We start from the raw sequence: 18,655 nt of genomic DNA, 5'->3' as shown, positions 1-18,655 counted from the left end.
TTGGGAACCTAGCACTGTTACAGTGGGTGTTATGTGCCTCCTGCACAGTACACACCTGAAGCTACCCTTTATTACTGGTGTTCAATTTCTGCAATACATGCATCTGCAGTGCAGAAGTTAGAGTCGGTGTTGTGTGCCTCCTGCACAGTATACACCTTATTGCTGGTGTTCTGTTTCTGTAATACTGTTACAGTGCTAGGGTGTACAGAGAAGCTGGTATATATAGAAGACTACAGCATACAGAAGAAAGGCTAGTGAATACAGAATACAGGTTTCGTGTATGTAGATAGGCTTGAGTATACAGAGATGCTAGAGTAAACAGTGAGGCTGGGGTACACAGAGAGGCTAGTTTAAAGACAAATACAAAGATGTTAGTGTATACAGAAAGGGTATACATGAAAGCTGACATTCTATACAGAAGACTGGGTAGTGTATACAGAGAGTCTAGTGGGTACAGAAGACAGGCTGGTGTATTCTAGCTAGTTTTTACAGTCTAGTGTATACAGAAGACATAGAGCTTAGTGTATTCAGAGAGTCTAGTGTATACAGTCGGCGAGTGTATACATAAGACTGGCTAGTTTACACAGTGTTTACAGAGATGCAAGGGTGTACAGAGAAGCTGGTATATATAGAAGACTACAGCATACAGAAGAAAGGCTAGTTAATACAGAATACAGAAGACTCGTGAAGGCTTGAGTATACAGAGATGCTAGAGTAAACAGTGAGGCTGGGGTACACAGAGAGGCTAATTTAAAGAGAGGCTAGTATATACAAAGATGTTAGTGTATATAGAGAGGTTAATGTATAGAGAGGGTCGAGAGTATACAGAAAGGACAGTGCATATAGAGAAACTAGTGTATACAGAAGACAGGCTTGGGTATACATCCAAGCTGACAGTGTATACAGAAGACTGGGTAGTGTATACAGAGATTCTAGTGGGTACAGAAGACAGGCTGGTGTATTCTATCTAGTGTTTACAGTCTAGTGTATACAGAAGACAAGCTGTGGTATACAGAGGGTTTAGTGTATTACAGAGATGCAAGGGTGTACAGAGAAGCTAGTATATATAGAAGACTACAGCATACAGAAGAAAGGCTAGTGAATACAGAATAAAGGCTGGCTTCTACGGAGAGGCTACCACTACGGAGATGCAGAACACTACCTAGGGTATATAGAGAGGCTAGATTATACAGAGAGGCTAGTGCATAGAGTGAAGCTATTGTATATAGAAGCCTGGTTAGTGTATACAGAGAAGCTAGTGTGTACAGAAGAAAGGCTAGACAGGCTATAAAGAGAGACAAGTTTTTATAGAAGACAGTTTGGGGTATACAGAGATGCTAGTTTATACAGAGAGACTAATGTATACAGAAGACAGGCTAGGGCATACAGAAGACAGAAGACGGGCTAGTGTATTCAGAACATAGGCTAGTGTATATCGAAGACAGGCTATTGTATGCAGAAGACCGGCTAGTGTAAACATGCTGGTGTATATAGAGAGGCTAGAGAATTTAGAGGGTAGGCTAAGTGATAACAGAAGACAATCTGGGCTATACAGAGACATTTCATCATTTCATCTAGCTCACATCTCTAATGGAGTTTGTCTCATTGCCATGTTATGCCTTTTCATTCTTATGCTAAATATAGATCACTACACGATTTTAATCATCCACATCAAGCATGCAATAAAACTATCATACATCAAAATAAACCATGTACTCTTTTGCTCTATTTTGCATATTTGTACCGGGACTGTGATTATGTGACAGTCCTGACACACCATCCTGACTTATTTTTCTTTATTTCTTATTAGAAATGGAGAGTACTATCTCAAAATCCGCTTAAATCTATTCACTTCCATGAGTTCTACCTCTAATTGTACCTTAATGCAAAATGTTCACAAAACCATCCATTTGCTACCAGACATGCTGCACATACTAAGAGTAATGTAACTATCGCTCTCTAACGATGTAAACAGTTTTATTGCTTTTCTGACATTGACCGAGTATCTCTGACATTAACTGAGTATCTCTCTGCACTATGATCTTAATAATAATAATAATAATAATAATAATAATAGGATTGTGTAATGCAAAGATCAACTAGTCTAATATAAGCTTTCTCATTGGTACCGGCATATCCTTTAAATTTAGACTAACGCAACTATTTCTCGGCCATTTTCAAGCTAAGCTTTCAATCTCTTACCTTTGAACAGCGATACTTCCTCCCTACAATATTAAGCCATTTAAATGTCCTATTGGTCGCCTATATTATACAACTCTTTGAAAAGCCTATATGTAGAGAATAAAACTAGTCTTACATCTTAATAAAACAGTTTTATTGCTCAACCAGTATCAGCTGTCATGACAAATAAACGTTTCCACTGTTTGACTCTATTTTCTGTATTACTTCTTTTTCTCCACCTTATCTGTCACAGTTAAAACACAGTGACAAAACATTTCTTTTTACCGCAGCAAAATGTGAGAAAAGCAGTATAAGCCGTCTTTCTGCCATATGCAACCATCTCTCGCTACCTCTATGCAATAGGATTCTCTTTCCAGTGGAAACGGAAAACAGTCAGTGTAAGCCGTCTTCGTGCGTAACAAAATTAGTGGTACGATTTACACGTTGGAATTTGCAAGCTACGTCAATTTACTGTTCAATAGAGTACCTTTGCATTTATCCCTTGACTTTGCAACTATCCCTTGATCCCTTTTGTGTATTCACTTTATCTCGACCTATATATAATACCTCAATATTTTCCTAATTTGTTTTGCTATACTTATTATTATATTATAGAGATTACTAACTCTAAATCATTGTAAACCTAACCATAGTTATAATGTCTACAGCTAATTTTACGTTAAAGCAAAATTCACACAAAACCATCTTTTTAAAACCTTTACACATTAAGAGTAATGCAACCATCTCTCGCTACCTCTATGCAATAGGATTCTCTTTCCAGTGGAAACGGAAAACAGTCAGTGAAAGCCGTCTTCGTGCGCAGCAAAATTAATGGAACGATTTACACGTTGGAATTTGCAAGCTACGTCAATTTACTGTTAAATAGAGTACCTTTGCATTTATCCCTTGACTTTGCTACTATCCCTTGATCCCTTTTGTGTATTCACTATATCTCGACCTATACATACTGCCTCAAAATTATCGTAATTTGTTTTGCTATACTTATTATTATTATTTTATAGAGATTACTATCTCTAAATCATTGTAACAAGTTATAATGTCTACAGCTAATTTTACGTTAAAGCAAAAGTCACACAAAACCATCTTTTTAAAACCTTTTACACACTGCACATTAAGATTAATGCAACCATCTCTCGCTACCTCTATGCAATAGGATTCTCTTTCTGACTCTATTTTGTGTATTACTTCTTCTCCACATTAACTGTCACACTGATAACCATTTGTAACACATAACACTTGCAACACATTTTTTAACAGCGGCAAAATGTGAGAAAAGCAGTGGGACGGTTTACTTGATTGAGAAGTGGTTGCAGTAGCAAAGCATAGCAATACAGTTTGATTACATTAATAACACATAATGCAACTATTTTACATTCATTTTACATTCACATCATGCATACATCCTAATGTAAGCTGTCTATCACTATTAATGTTCATGGTTACTGAAACATTATGCCGATGACCAGTGGAAACGGAAAACAGTCAGTGTAAGCCGTCTTCGTGCGTAACATAATTAATGGAACGATTTACACGTTGGAATTTTCAAGCTACGTCAATTTACTCTTAAATACCCTTTAGCTGCTTAGCTCACACTTTGCTGTATGTAGCCGCGTTTACATGTAAGTAACCAATGGGGATTGACATTTCATGTCCATCTCACATCTCTAATGCAATTTGTCTCTTTGCCATGTCATACTTTGCCAGTTATTATACTTTCTCATCCGATAGAAACCTAGGCGTTGCTGATATTTCATGATTACAGCAATCATCTCATCTAATTGCTATTCCGACATTCTGCCTTGGTATTACTTTGCAATGCTCTATTGAACAATGTAAAGGTAAGCTAGATATTTTGTGTATTTCCAGTTAAACTCGACCTGTATATACTGTCTCAATATTATCCTTTCTAATTTGGCTAAATTAGATTATAGAGTTTGCTATGTCTAAATCCAGGTTACCTACTCACCTTTATTACGTATACTGCTAATTTTAGGATAATACAAAACCATCTTATTGCTTCTTTACACGCTGCACATATTAAGAGTAATGCAATGCTACCGTGAACAGTTTAATTGCTCGGGATAACTTTTACATTTAGAGTAATGAAATGATTTCTCAGTTTTTTTGGAGCTACTGCAACTATCGCTTCCGATCTCATTTCGACTGCAATACTTAATCTCTGCTATTGCAGAATATTTAGCTGCTGACACGTAATTAACTTGATTGATAAAAACCTACACACGTTGTTGCTGTTATTTCACGTATTTCCACTTAAACTCGTTATAGTTATTTTGCTATATTTATTACTAGTATAAACAGATTACTATCTCTAAATCCTGGTAAACCAGCTCACACTAAACCATCTAATTTCTACCTTACACGCAGCACATATTAACATATTAACATTTAGCCGGTATAGTGAAATAGTAAACGAAATGTGTAGATCACTCATCTAATATCGTCTTTTCAGTGCTACCGGAACAACTTTTAAATTTAGAGTAATGCAACGATTTCTCAGTTTTATGAAACTACTGCAACTAACGCTTTGGATCTCTTTCCTGATAAATTACGCTCTGCAATATTAAGCCATGTAAATTGTCCTGTTGGTCTGCTAACAATGCTATGTATAATAATACAAATCTTTTAAAAGCAATATCGTCTCACTGCAATACTTACACTCTGCATAATATATATGAATAATGCGAATAATGCTAATAATAAAGTCGTGTAAAACTCGGCTATAAGTAGAGAATAAAACTATCTTACATCAAAATAAACCATGTACTGCCAAACCAATAATGGCCAATTACTCAACGTCTATCAGTCAATGACTTAACAAAATAAACTTTAGCACTCTTTTGCTCTATTTTGAATAGTTGTAGTTCTCCACATTAACTGTCACATTGATATCACCACTGACAACACACCACTTTGTAACAGCACCAAAATATGAAAAAAGCATTTTACATGTTTCAGAAGTAGTTGCATTAGCAAAAAATAAAGTCCTGTTTTCTTTACACGCTAGCTTTTCTGTATACATGAATCTCTCTGTGTACACTAGCCACTCAATATAGACTAGCCTCTCTGTCTTCTGTATACAGGTGCCCGTAATCTATATACACTAGCCTGCCTTCTTTTTACAATAGTCTCGGTGTCCCAGCCTCTCTGCATACACTAGCCTCACTGAATTCCCCAGACTGTCTTCTGTATACACAAGTCTATCTGTAAAAAAAATAGCCGGTCTTCTGCATACTCTAGCCTCTCTGTGTAACACAGTCTCTCTCTGGATTCCCTAGCCTACATCTCTGCATACCCAGGACCTTCCTCTGTATAATCTAGCCTATCTGTATACACTAGCCTGTCTTTTGTACAAATTAGCTTCTCTGTAGCCGGTCTTCTGTATACACGAGCCTCACTGTCTACTATTGGTTGTCTTTTGTATACACTAGCATCTCTTTATACATTAGCTCTCTGTATACCCAAGCCTCTCTGTATACACTAGTCCACCGGTATACACTAGCAAGTCTGCATACACTAGCCTCTCTTTGTAACTCAACTTCTCTCTCTGTATACCTTAGCCTCCATCTCTGCATACCCAGGACGTTCTTCTCTATAATCTAGCCTATGTGTATACACTAGCCGGTCTTCTGTAGACATTAGCCTCCCTGTATAAACTAGCTGGTCTACTGTATACACTAGTCCGTCTGTATACACTAGCAAGCTTGCATACACTAGCCTCTCTGTGTAACCCAGCCTCCATCTCTGCATACCCAAGACGTTCTTCTCTATAATCTAGCCTATTTGTATACACTAGCCTGTCTTTTGTACACATTAGCCTCTCTGTATAAACTAGCCGGTCCTCTGTATACACTAGTCCATCTGTATACACTAGCAAGTATGCGTACTCTAGCCTCTCTCTCTCTGTATACCTTAGCCTCCATCTCTGCATACCCAGGACGTTCTTCTGTATAATCTAGCCTATCTGTATACAATTGCCTGTCTTTTGTACACATTAGACTCTCTGTATAAACTAGCCGGTCCTCTGTATACACTAGTCCGTCTGTATACACTAGCAAGTCTGTGTAACCAAGCCTCTCTCTCTGCATACCCTAGCCTCCATCTCTTGCATAAACCAGGACCTTCTTCTGTATAATCTAGCCTATCTGTATACACTAGCCTGTCTTTTGTACAGATTAGCCTCTCTGTGTAAACTAGCCGGTCTACTGTATACACTAGTCCATCTGTATACACTAGCAAGTCTGCATACTCCTGCCTCTCTGTGTAACCCAGTCTCTCTCTCTGTATACCCTAGCCTCCATCTCTGCATACCCAGGACGTTCTTCTGTATAATCTAGCCTGTGTTTTGTACACTTTAGCCTCTCTGTATAAACTAGCCGGTCTTCGGCATACACGAGTCTCTCTGTATACCATTGGATGTCTTTTGTATACACTAGCTGCTCTTTATACATTAGCTCTCTGTATACCCAAGCCTCTCTATACACTAGTCCGTCTGTATACACTAGCAAGTCTGCATACACCAGCCTCTCTTTGTAACCCAGCCTCTCTCTCTGCATACCCAAGATGTTCTTCTCTATAATCTAGCCTATTTGTATACACTAGCCTGTCTTTTGCACACATTAGCCTCCCTATATAAACTAGCCGGTCTTCTGTATACACTAGTCCGTCTGTATACACTCTAGCCTCCATCTCTGCATACCCAGGACGTTCTTCTGTATAATCTAGCTTATCTGTATACACTAGTGTATACAGACAGACTAGTGTATACAGAGGACCGACTAATGTGTACAAAAGACAGGCTAATGTATACAGATAGGCTAGATTATACAGAAGAACGTCCTGGGTATGCAGAGCGCTCAGCTTCAAGGTATGGCCAACGTGAGTAATATGAGGGACACTCCTCACCCCCGCCCCCACCTACCAGATCTGAGTTTCATCCCCTTGCCCTCTCTGCCCCGGTCATCTGGTGGCAGTTTTATGCACTCCCTGGCCCCCACCCATTCATAATCCTTACCGACCTTTCTTTCCGCTGCTCACAGGAACACACTGAATGACTTGTCTAATTAACCAACTTGTACAAGACACCGCTATCCTCCTGTCTGACACCGGTCCCCCTTGGAGGCTTTACCCCTCACTGTTTGGGTGGTCCCTGCCTCTCCCTGGATGCTCCACATATACCACAACGACATTGTCAGAGGGGCACCACTTGACAGGACACGGGGCTTTCATTCCGGTGCCATCTCCCATTGGAGGAAGGGATGATGGCCCCAACCCCTTGGCAGCAGGTTCTTTCATGTACAGACCAGGGCGGCTCATCTTCCCTTCTGGAGTCTTGACCTTAGATGGGGGAGTTGCACTTTGGGGGGTCTGAGTGATACCTAATGCTCTGTACTGGAAGGGCTTGACATTCCCGCATATGTGTCCCCTCCCCCTGGATGCGCCCCTTGTCCCCCCCTCTGACTCCCACCTACTCTTTGCTGACATTGCCTTCTGCAGCTTTCGGGGACCCTGGATGACTTATTTATTGAGCCTATTGGTACGAGACACTGCTTCCCTCCAGGGTGACTCTGGACCCCCCTGGAGGATTTACCCCTTACTGTTTGGGCGGTCCCAGCCTCCCTCTGGATGCTCTACACAGCCCCCGATGGCGATGCAGGAGAGACACTAATTGGCGGGCCCCAGGACTGCTGCTCAGGTGAAGTCTCCCGTTGGATGGAGGGATGGTGGCCCCAGCCCCTTGCCTGCCGGATTTTCCATGCACCGACCAGGGCTGCTCCTCTTTCATCTTGATGTGGTGACCATGGAGGGGAGGAGTTGAAATTTATGGGGTCCGGGTGTTTGCTGGTGGGAGTGCGCTAAAGGACTTGACATTTCTGCATGTTTGTCCCCTCTCCCCTGTTTCCCCCCTCCCTCCCCCCCCTTCCCACCCCCCCCTTCCCACCCTTCCCTTCCCTCCTTTCCCTCCCCCTTTCCCCCTTCCACTCCCCCTTTCCCCCCTTCCACTCCCCCTTTCCCCCCTTCCCTGCCCCTTTTCCCCCCGGGGCGTGGACGGGGGAGAGGGGGGTAAGGAGAGGACAATCTGCCAAAGGGAGAAATGCATTTGTCCGGGGACTGCATGTACTTTAGGGGTATGGGACGGGGGGTGGTGGATCCCATTCTGTGATGCCTTTTCTGTTGTGACGGGCTCCCTCGTGCATGCCTATGTTTAGGGCGAGCCGAGGAGACCCCTCAGTGCTGACAGTTATATGCTCTACCTCTGTTTTGGTTATACTATTGTTTTTTGTTTCTTTGATGTTACTGATTGTCTTTTATTTGCATACCGGTATCAGACGTGACATTTACCACTGCCGGGACTGGGGGGACTAGGATTCGGGGGCTCCCTCTCCGACCTGTCTACCCAATAACCCAAGTAGGACAGCGCTTTAAACCCAGTGTACATCTGGTAAGCGCTATAGCATAATTGTGCTGTTTTAGTATACCCTTCCTGTACTGTTGAGTGCGGACAACCCTTAATTTCCCTCTCCCCCTGGGGTTGAGGTGCCCGGCCTCTTTTTCCCTTTACCTTTCCTTCCATTTGCCCTTCCTTTCTCCCCCTTAGTTCCCGCCATGCATTACCTACCCAAAACCTACCTTGGTTCAACTTTCTTTGCTTTTCTCTGATGTCCCCCTCCCCCTCCCCGAGGAGCGATGGCAGACTCAGTCAAGGTCACCTCTCTAAACGTTAAGGGACTGAACTCCCCTGAAAAATGGTGGATCCTCCTGTGAGAACTGAACACATCCTGTACTGATGTGGCCTTTATACAAGAAACACATTTTAAAAATACTAGCCTCCCCTTTCTATGGTCGAGATCCTTCCCTAAGGTCTACCACTCTACTAACCCCTCCTCTCCATTCTGATCTCTAGCAGGCTCCCCTGGGTTCTCCAGGATTCTCTGGTGGACCCTGGGGGCCAATATCTTTTTCTTAGGGGCCACATTGGAGAGCGCCTTTTTACATTTGCCACTGTGTACGCTCCCAATGATCACCAAGACACGTTCCTCAGAACTACCCTGCACAGATTATGTGACTTTCGGGAGGGCCAATTGATATTAGGTGGGGACTTTAATGTCCCCTTTCGCCATCGGTTGACACTTCTGCCTCTTGCTCCTCGCTCCCTACCCCTCACCTAGGTCTCTATTCTGGCACCTTAATGAGAGCCTCCTCCAGATACCGTAAGTTTTAGCAGATGTGACCAGGGAATTGGACCTTTATTTCCAAGAAAACTAAAGCAGGACTGTGACCCGGGGATAATTTGGGAGGCTCACAAGTCAGTACTCCGCAGGGTACTTATCAGGCACGGGGCGCGCATCAAACGAACACGGAAGGAACAGCTTGCTAATCTGTTTCGTGAACTTGCCTCTGTGTAAGCGAAACATAAACATACCCCCTTACGGACCTTAGAGATTGAATTGGGGACACTCCATACCCATATTGCTGTCCTACTCCATTATAAAGCGAAAGCGGCACTCCAGTTTTGTCGTAAACTGACGTAGGAATCAGAGGACACATGCAGAAAAATCTTAGCCAGGTCGGTAAAGGAGTTGAAATTTGGCTCTTACATACCACAGTTGATAGATGAGAATGGCCAGAGGGCCTCTACCCCAACCCAAATAGTCGAAGTCTTTGAAAAATGTTACTCTGATCTCTACAACCTGCCCGATTCAGGGTCTGGACAGGACAATATAGACAGATATGTAACCGGTTCTGGTCTACCAACCCTCTCATCGGAATCACGGGAGTACTTGGAGGACCCGATCAAACTGGAAGAAGTCCAGACGGCCGTGGGACCTCCGAAGGTGGGTAAGGCTCCGGGCCCTGACGGATATACCGCACAATACTTTAAGACCTTCCTCCCTATTCTCGGCCTGCGCTTGGTGAATTTATTTTCCTTGAGGATACCCTTAGAGCCCACATCTCGTTGATAACTAAGGAGGGCAAGGACCCAGGCCTATGTGGGAGCTACAGACCCATTTCCCTCCAAAATTCGGTCCTAAAACTATTCTCTAACTCCTCGCCACGTGATTGGCACATTACTTGTAGTCCCTTATACATATTGACCAGTTAGGTTTTATTCCCACCAGGGAAGATAGGGACAACACCACTAAGGTGCTTACCCTGATCCGTAAAGCAAAGTCATCTGGGACCCCTTGTCTTTTCATGAGTACTGATGCCGAGAAGGCTTTTGATCGGGTCAAATGGACATTAATGTTCTCGGTCCTTCGCCATATAGGTCTGAGTGAACGGATGCTGGCATGGATAAGTAAGATATACTCACGTACTTACATTCCACCGGACATCGCGCGTACGTTTATGTTGAACTTCCCCCCACCCCTTGTCACTAAGATCCGCAGTTTGCTTCACGGGTGGCATTCTGGCCTCCATTCCTGGTTCAGCAGATGCAATCTCATTAAAATGAACATACTCCCTAAATTTACTTATCTTTTCCAAGCTCTCCCGATCCAGATTCCAGTCCTGTTTTTTAAGCAAGCTCAATCCTTGCTCACTCATTTTAACTGGGCCCACAAAAATCCCAGACTTAAGCGGTCACAGCTGACATTGTCTAAACAACAGGGAGGGTTTGTTCTCCCTAACTTGCGACGCTACTACCTGGCCTCCCATCTGGGGCATGTATTGGACTGGAATCGAAACAAACTTTCTAAGCTCACTCCCGAATTCCGCTAAGAAGCGCCATGTGGTGCTATAAGTATTCCCCCACAGAATTTATGTCACATCCCACTATAGGGGCTTAGTTGAAAGTCAGTCACCTGATCGCTACCCAAAACACACTCACGTCTTTGACTTCCCCCCTATTCCCTATACGTGGCCATCCAACCTTTGAACTGAGGACCCACTTAGAAATTCCAACCTAGACAATGCGTCTAAATTCGTCATTGATGGAAAATGGCCTTCTTTCTCAACCCTAACAGATCCGACAGGGCTTTTCCAACTGCCTTTTTGGAGAGCGGCGCAACTACATCATTTTCTCCATTCCATCCCCAATCCTCAAACGTTCGCCCGCCCTCAGTCGGAGTTTGAGACTCTATGCAGGAGCGAAGGCCCTTTGGCCCACATTCTCTCTCAAACAGATTACCCACACTTAACCTGTCTGTCCAACTGGGAAAAGGACCTTAATTGCTAATTTTCCCCAGCACAGAGACAACGCATTATCACTTTGGCTCTCAAAATGTCGCTGTGCACGAAGATACAGGAGACGAATTTTAAACTTCTCACCAGGTGGTATTTGACACCATCAAAGCTGCAGAAATGTTTCTCCTCTTCCTCGAACATATGCTGGAGGTGTGGAGAAGAAGAGGGCACGTTGCTGCACATTTTTTGGTCCTGCCTCAGCTTGGTGGACTTCTGGACAGAGATCCGATGCATAACACAAAAATTCACAGACTTCTCCATCCAGGAAGAGGCTGCATTCTTTCTCTTGCACCATTCACAGATTCCCATTAAAGTGGAGGGCCGGTTATAAAAAAAAAAAAAAAAAAAAAGTCAGCAGCTGCAAACACTGCAGCTGCTGACTTAATAAACACACTCACCTGTCCAGGGCGCCCGCGATGTCGGCCGCCCGAGGCCGACCCGTCCCTCGGCTCTCGGGTCCCGGCGCCGCCATCCCTTGTAAGGGAAACAGGCAGCGGAGCCTTATGGCTTCACTGCCCGTTTCCTACTGCGCATGCGCGAGTCCCGCAGCTACTGCGCATGCGCGAGTCCCGCAGCGCTTTCTGAATGGGACGCGCTGTGTTCTGGAACACACAGTTCCCAGAACACAGCGCGACTCATTACCCAGAAGACGCCGCGACGAAGACAGAAGACAGAAGATCTCCGCGGAGGAGGAAGAGGAAGATTAGGAGAAAGTGCCTAGCAACAGGCATTTCTGGTAAGTAAAAAAAAAAAATTTTTTCATTTTTTTTTTTTTTAGATTTTTTGTAATTTTTAACATTTTTTTGTTTTTCAGGGTGGCCCTCCCCTTTAAGAAGTACAAAAAAATCTATTTTACGGCATGTGATAAATGCGGCGAAATCCTGCATCCCTCTCTATTGGAAAAAATGTTCCCCCCCTTTCATTACCCACTGGCTTAGGAAAATAGAGGACATTAAAAAAAATGGAGGACTTGATCCTCACATCACAAGGTATACAAGAATTTTTTAAACAAACCTGAGACATCTGGAATACCTTTATATTCTCGCTGGAAGGATGTCGCCTGCTATCGCCTTAGTGCTCTGAGCTTTCCTTGACTGGCCCCTTGGACAGTGGCTGCCATCGTGTCTCGTCCCCTCTTCTCCTTTTCTGATCTTTCAACCCTTCTCTTTTCTGCCTACCTCCCCTATCTCTCACCCCCTCCACCCCCTCTCTCTTTTGGAAAGAGTGGAAAATTGGGAATGACGGCCCCACACCCCCCTCTGGATGGATTATGCCGGAGGGACCTGGGGGTTTGTGTGACCCTGGATCTTGGTACAGTACTTTATCCGTGCCTCGAATCATTGTGATTGATGGAAGGCAGACTCACAGTTGCGAATATACCTGTATCAAGTATTGTTCAGCTGCTTTTTGCTCTGTATTTCTCTGTTGCATTATGTACTCGGGGGACCGTCTTCCCCTATTTGGAGAAAAAATTATATTTGAAAAAAAAAAAGAAGCCTACGACACCTGGTATTCCCAGGCGGTTTCCCATACAGGCATTAACCAGGCCTGCTGGTCTGCTTAGCCTCCAAGATCAGACGAGATGGAACAGATTCAGGGTGATGTGGCCGTAGCCGATATCTTCAGGCACTCTCAACTCTCTTGACAAACACCAAGATGGTCACCTTGGAAACAAGCGGAAAAAAATAGGTCAATGGCCACAACATAAAAAGATGCCTACGGCATCTGGAAATCCCAGGCGGTCTCCCATCCAGGTACTAAACTGGTCCCAACCCTGCTTAGCCTCTGAGATCAGATGAGATTGGGCTCTTTTAGGGTGGTGTGGCCGTAGGAGATTTCTTCAGGCACTCTCAACCTTGACTAACGCCAATATGGTCACCTTGGGAAACAAACAAAAAAATCAAGTCAACGCCAACAACATGAGAAGAAGTCTACAGCACCTAGTATTCCCAGGTGGTCTCCCATCCAGGTATTAACAAGGCCCGACCCTGTTTAGTCTCTGAGATCAGACGAGATCTGTTGCTTTCAGGGTTATGTGGCCATAGGCGAGCTCTTCAAGCACTCTCAACCCTCTTGACAAACACCAAGATGGTCACCTTGGTAAACAAAAAAAAAAAAAAACAAGTCAACGCCAACAACATAAAAATAAGCCTTCAGCACCTAGTATTCCCAGGTGGTCTCCAATCCAGGTACTAGCAAGGCCCGACCCTGTTTAGCCTCTGAGATCAGAGGAGATCGGGCGCTTTCAGGCTTATGTGCCCATAGGCAATCTCTTTGGGCACTCTCAACCCTCTTGACAAATGCCAAGATAGTCACCTTGGGAAACAAGCGAAAAAAAAACAGGTCAATGTCAACAACATAAAAAGAAGACTACGGCACCTGGTATTCCAAAGCCATCTCCCATCCAGAGACTAACTAGGCCCAACCCTTCTTAGCCTCAGAGATGCGAAGAGATAGGGCTCTTTCAGGGTGATGCTGCTGTAAGCGAACTCTTTGGGCACTCTCAACCCTCTTGACAAATGCCAAGATGGTCACCTTGGGAAACAAGCGAAAAGAAAACAAAACGAATCAAGGCCAACAACATAAAAAGAAGCCTACAATAACTGGTATTCCCAGGTGGTCTCCCATCCAGGTACTAACCAGGCCTGACTCTTCTTAGCCTCCAAGATCAGATGAGATTGGGTGCTTTCAGAGTGCTCGGACTCTTTCCCCATCACTAATGGGACGAGGCAGGGGTGTACTCTGTCTCCCCTAATTTTTATTCTGACACTGGAACCACTTATGTGTCACGTTCGGAATGACCCGAATATTACTGGCATATCCAAACCCTCGGCACACCACAAAATTGCGGCATGCGCTGACGATCTAATTTTTTTCGTCTCCAATCCACACATTTCACTTCCCAATATACTCGCGGCTCTCCGGCGATACGGCAGCCTATCAAACTATAAAATCAATTGCACCGTCGGCTGTATTGAATATATCGGTCCCGGATGGTGAGGCCAGGAGGCTACGCTCCACTTTTCCATTCTACTGAGCTGAAAAATCTATACGTTACCTGGGCGTTGACATCGCAGCGGATTTGGCGCAATTGTACCCGCTTAATTTTGTCCCTCTCCTGAATAGACTGAAATCTGATTTGGGAAACTGGCATGCTTTAACACTGACCCGGTTCGGGCGCTGTAATGCATTCAAAATGACGGACCTCCCGCGGATCTTATACTTGTTCCAGACATTACCGATCCGGTTACCCCCAATTTTTTTCAGACAACTGCAGCTGCTGCTCCGGGACTTTATTTGGGCACGCAAACCGCCCAGAGCCCGTTTGCAATTGCTTGCCAGACCAAAGGACAGGGGGGGTCTGGGTCTCCCAGATCTGAGACAATACAACAGAGCGACTCTGCTAGCGAGAGTCGTTGATTGGCATTGTAATGGCCCACACAAGCAGTGGGTGGAGATGGAGATTGAGGATGGATCCATTCCCCTATTGAGCTCCCCGTGGCTCCTGTACTCCCTACCAAAAGACCTCAGAGATCACCCCGTAGTGGGAGCTACGTTGGCTGTTGTGCGGAGGTTGTTCCGCTGCACACACATTGCTCCCCTGCCGTCACCAATGACTCCGGTTATAGGTAATCCAGACTTCCCACCGGGATTTACCAACAATAAACTGCGACAGTTGACAGTGGTGGGGAAACAGCGTCTGGGAGAGGTGTGGCCCTCGGGAGGGCTCCCGACCACGCAAACTGTCGCCGAGCTTTCTGACCCTCCGCTTGAATTGTTTAATGCTTATCAACTTCGTCACTTTCTTCTGGCCATACAAAGGGCCCCCTACACTCCTAGAGACCTGACGCCCTATGAGTCATCTGTCACAAAAAGGAACCTGTGCGACACACCCTCTCCCTCCTGTACAACATATTAAGTAGTCAGGAGGAAGAGTCGACCCCACCATTTATCCACAAATGGGAGATTGCATTTGGCAACACATTTACCCCACAACAGATAGGGAAGATCCTGACATTAGTACATAAAGCTTCCATCGCAAACCAATATCAAGAATCAGGATACAAGATAGTCTCACGCTGGTATAGAGTCCCATACCTTCTGAATAAAATGAATAGATCGATCCCAGATGTTTGTTGGAGGTGCAATTCAGATACGGGGACCATGGGACACATTTTCTGGGCATGCCCGGCCTTGAGGAACTTTTGGGTGGAGGTGACCGGGACGATAAAAACTCTCAGAAATGTAGATATCGCAGACAACCCAGCAGCGTGCCTTCTACACTTGACCGAACAGCCTGTTCGAAAATACAAAAAAACCCTCACGATGCAACTCCTGAACGCCGCCCGGGTCTGCATTCCCACACTGTGGAGGCAGCCTCAGCCCCCATCCAAGGTGCTGTGGTATTCCAAAGTCAATCATATTCTCCGGATGAAAGAATTGACCGCCACCCTTCACAACACTGAAGAGGCATTTAGTGTTACATGGAGGCCCTGGAGGTATTTTACTGGTACTTGAGACTACATTCGGGAGGTGAGCAGCGCCCCTGTCCCAGAAAACGACTGAACATTTAACGTTTACCTACGTAGGCCATGTCTGCCCTGGGTGGCATTCCCCCCCCTCCCTTTTTGTCTTTATTTTTCTATTTTTCCCCGCCGCCATCCCCCCCCTCCTCTCTCTCCGTCTTTGCACTCTCTTCTTCCCCCGTCCTCCCTTTTGACTATGCCTTGTCTCCTTACTAGCCTTTGGGACCCAGAAGAACCCCAGGGTTCTGGACACGACCGGCTCATATTTTACTCTGGTTCACGTAGGTCATGATAAGCTGGCTCGCTGTGGTCCCAGTTGTTCTCCATGATTAAATTTGTCCGAACGGAGCTGCATTAGTTATACTGTACTACATGTCGGAGGTGGGGTTTCTCTCTTTTCTGCATGAAACTCTAGGACTCCCCTCTGAGAACCCAGAGTTATTTGGCTGCCTATTTTTTGTTACCATGTAATTGTGACCCTGGGTCATGCTGTATGGTTGACTGTTACATTTGTGTTGTTCTACTTATACTTAGTAAAAGAATAAAACAAAAAATAAAAAATAAGTCAATGCCAACAACTTAAAAAAAAAGCCTATGGCATCGAGAAATCCCAGGCGGTCTCCCATCCACGTACTAACCAGGTCCCAAACCTGCTTAGCCTCTGAGATCAAATGAGATTTGGCTCTTTCAGGGTGATGCAGCCATAGTAGATTTTTTCAGGCACGCTCAACCCTCTTGACAAACGCCAAGATGGTCACCTTGGGAAACAAACAAAAAAAACAAGTCAATGCCAACAACATAAAAAGAAGCCTACCGCACCTAGTATTTCCACGCGGTCTCCCATCCAGGTATTAACAAGGCGCGTCCCTTTCTAGCCTCTGAGATCAGCGGAGATTGGGCGCTTTCAGGGTGATGTGTCCATAGGCAATCTCTTTGGGCACTCTCATCCCTCTTGAAAAATGCCAAAACCCTGGGAAACAAGCAAAAAAAAACAGGTCAACGCCAACAACATAAAAAGAAGAATACGGCACCTGGTATTCCAAGGCCGTCTCCCATTCAAGTACTAACTAGGCCCAACCCTTCTTAGCCTCTGAGATCAGAAGAGATAGGGTGCTTTCAGGGTGATGTGGCTGTAAGCGATCTCTTTAGGCACTCTCAACCCTCTTGACAAATGGCAAGATGATCACTTTGGGAAACAAGCGAAAAAAACAGGTCAACACCAACAACATAAAAAGAAGCCTGCGGCATCTGGAAAACCCAGGCGGTCTCCCATCCAGGTACAAACCAGGCCCAACCCTGCTTAGCCTCTGAGACCAAGCGAGATTGGGCGCTTTCAGGTTGTTGTGCTCGTAGGCAATTTCTTTGTGCACTCTCAACCCTCTTGACACATGCCAAGATGGTCACCTTGGGAAACAAGGGAAAATAAAACAGGTCAACGCCGACAACATAATGAGAAGCCTATGGCACCTGGTATTCCCAAGCTGTCTCCCATCCAGGAACTAACCAGGCCCATCGCTGCTTAGCCTTCGAGATCAGATGAGATTGGGCTCTTTCAGGGTGATTTGGCCGTAGGCACTCTCTTTGGGTACTCTGAAGCCTCTTGACAAAGGCCAAGATGGTCACCTTGGGAAACAAGCTAAAAAAAACAGGTCAAAGCCAACAACATAAAAAGAAGCCTACGGCATCCAGTATTCCCAGGCGATCTCCCAATCAAGACACTAACCAGACCAGATCCTTCTATGGCACCTGGTCTTCCCAGGCAGTCTCCCATCCAGGTACTAACCAGGCCTGACGCTGCTTAGCCTCTGAAATCAGACGAGATCGGGTGCTTTCAGGTTGATGTGGCCGTAAGCGTTCTCTTCAAGACACGCCCAACCCTCTTGACAAATGGCAAGATGGTCGCCTTGAGAAACAAGCAAAAAAAACAGGTCAAAGCCAACAACATAAAAAGAAGCCTATGGGCTTACAGTGGACCCTAAAAGATGGGACCCACTAGCTCTGTCATGGTTCGGACGCTGTAATGTGTTGAAGATGAACGCGTTGCCACGACTTCTGTATCTACTACAAGCCTTACCTATCAAAATACCCCAGACTTTCTTTCATGCGGTTCGCTCAATCTTTATCAAGTTCCTCTGGCGTGGAAAACATATGCGTATTGGTAGGGCAATGCTATTGCGACCGAAATTGCGGGGAGGTATTGGCTTCCCGGACCCTGCTCTATATTACACAGCGACGCACATGACACCGGTGTTGACTGGTGCCGGTGTTCTGCCATATACTGTCCGGCCATGATATAGTGTCTGCGCCGTACTGCGCATGCGCAGTACGGAGCAGACGAAGCTTCGGAGATTTTCATGCGTGGTGAGTGGAGGTGGTAGCCCCACCATCCAAGTGGACATAGGGTTGTGAATATTAGAGGGCCCCTCGCAGGCGAGCTTCGCTCGCCACGCTTCGGGCTTGGCCTCGCTGCGCATGCGCAGTACACAGCGGACACTATCCGATGGGGGACCATATGTGATAAGACACCGGCATGGGGAACTGAAGCTATGGGTCAAGCTAGAGCAGGAGATGGTGCGGGTTCCACTGGCTGGTCTGCCTTGGGCGGGGAGGCCATTGGAGCCCTGTGTGACTACTCACCCGTTAATTGGCCCCTCGCTCGCCGAGATGGATAGTTTTTTTCACCTTTCCCACCTGACTAACTTCCCTTCTCCTATGACCCCAAT

At 45.2% G+C, this 18,655-nt stretch overlaps 3 pseudogenes; all 3 read right to left on the bottom strand.

Moving 5' to 3' along the window:
- Positions 1-13,119: 13,119 nt before the first annotated feature.
- LOC143937074 (5S ribosomal RNA) lies at positions 13,120-13,239 on the bottom strand (annotated as a pseudogene).
- Positions 13,240-13,334: 95 nt separating this feature from the next.
- Positions 13,335-13,453, bottom strand: LOC143936934 (5S ribosomal RNA; annotated as a pseudogene).
- A 3,934-nt stretch (positions 13,454-17,387) lies between these two features.
- LOC143936885 (5S ribosomal RNA) lies at positions 17,388-17,506 on the bottom strand (annotated as a pseudogene).
- Positions 17,507-18,655: the final 1,149 nt, after the last annotated feature.

Source organism: Lithobates pipiens, unplaced genomic scaffold (genome assembly GCF_037356315.1).
Source record: "Lithobates pipiens isolate NorthernLeopardFrog02 unplaced genomic scaffold, aLitPip1_a1.2 Scaffold_28, whole genome shotgun sequence".
NCBI lineage: Eukaryota > Metazoa > Chordata > Amphibia > Anura > Ranidae > Lithobates > Lithobates pipiens.
The sequence above is the reverse complement of the archived record's forward strand: the minus strand, read 5'-3'. Positions and strand labels throughout refer to the sequence as shown.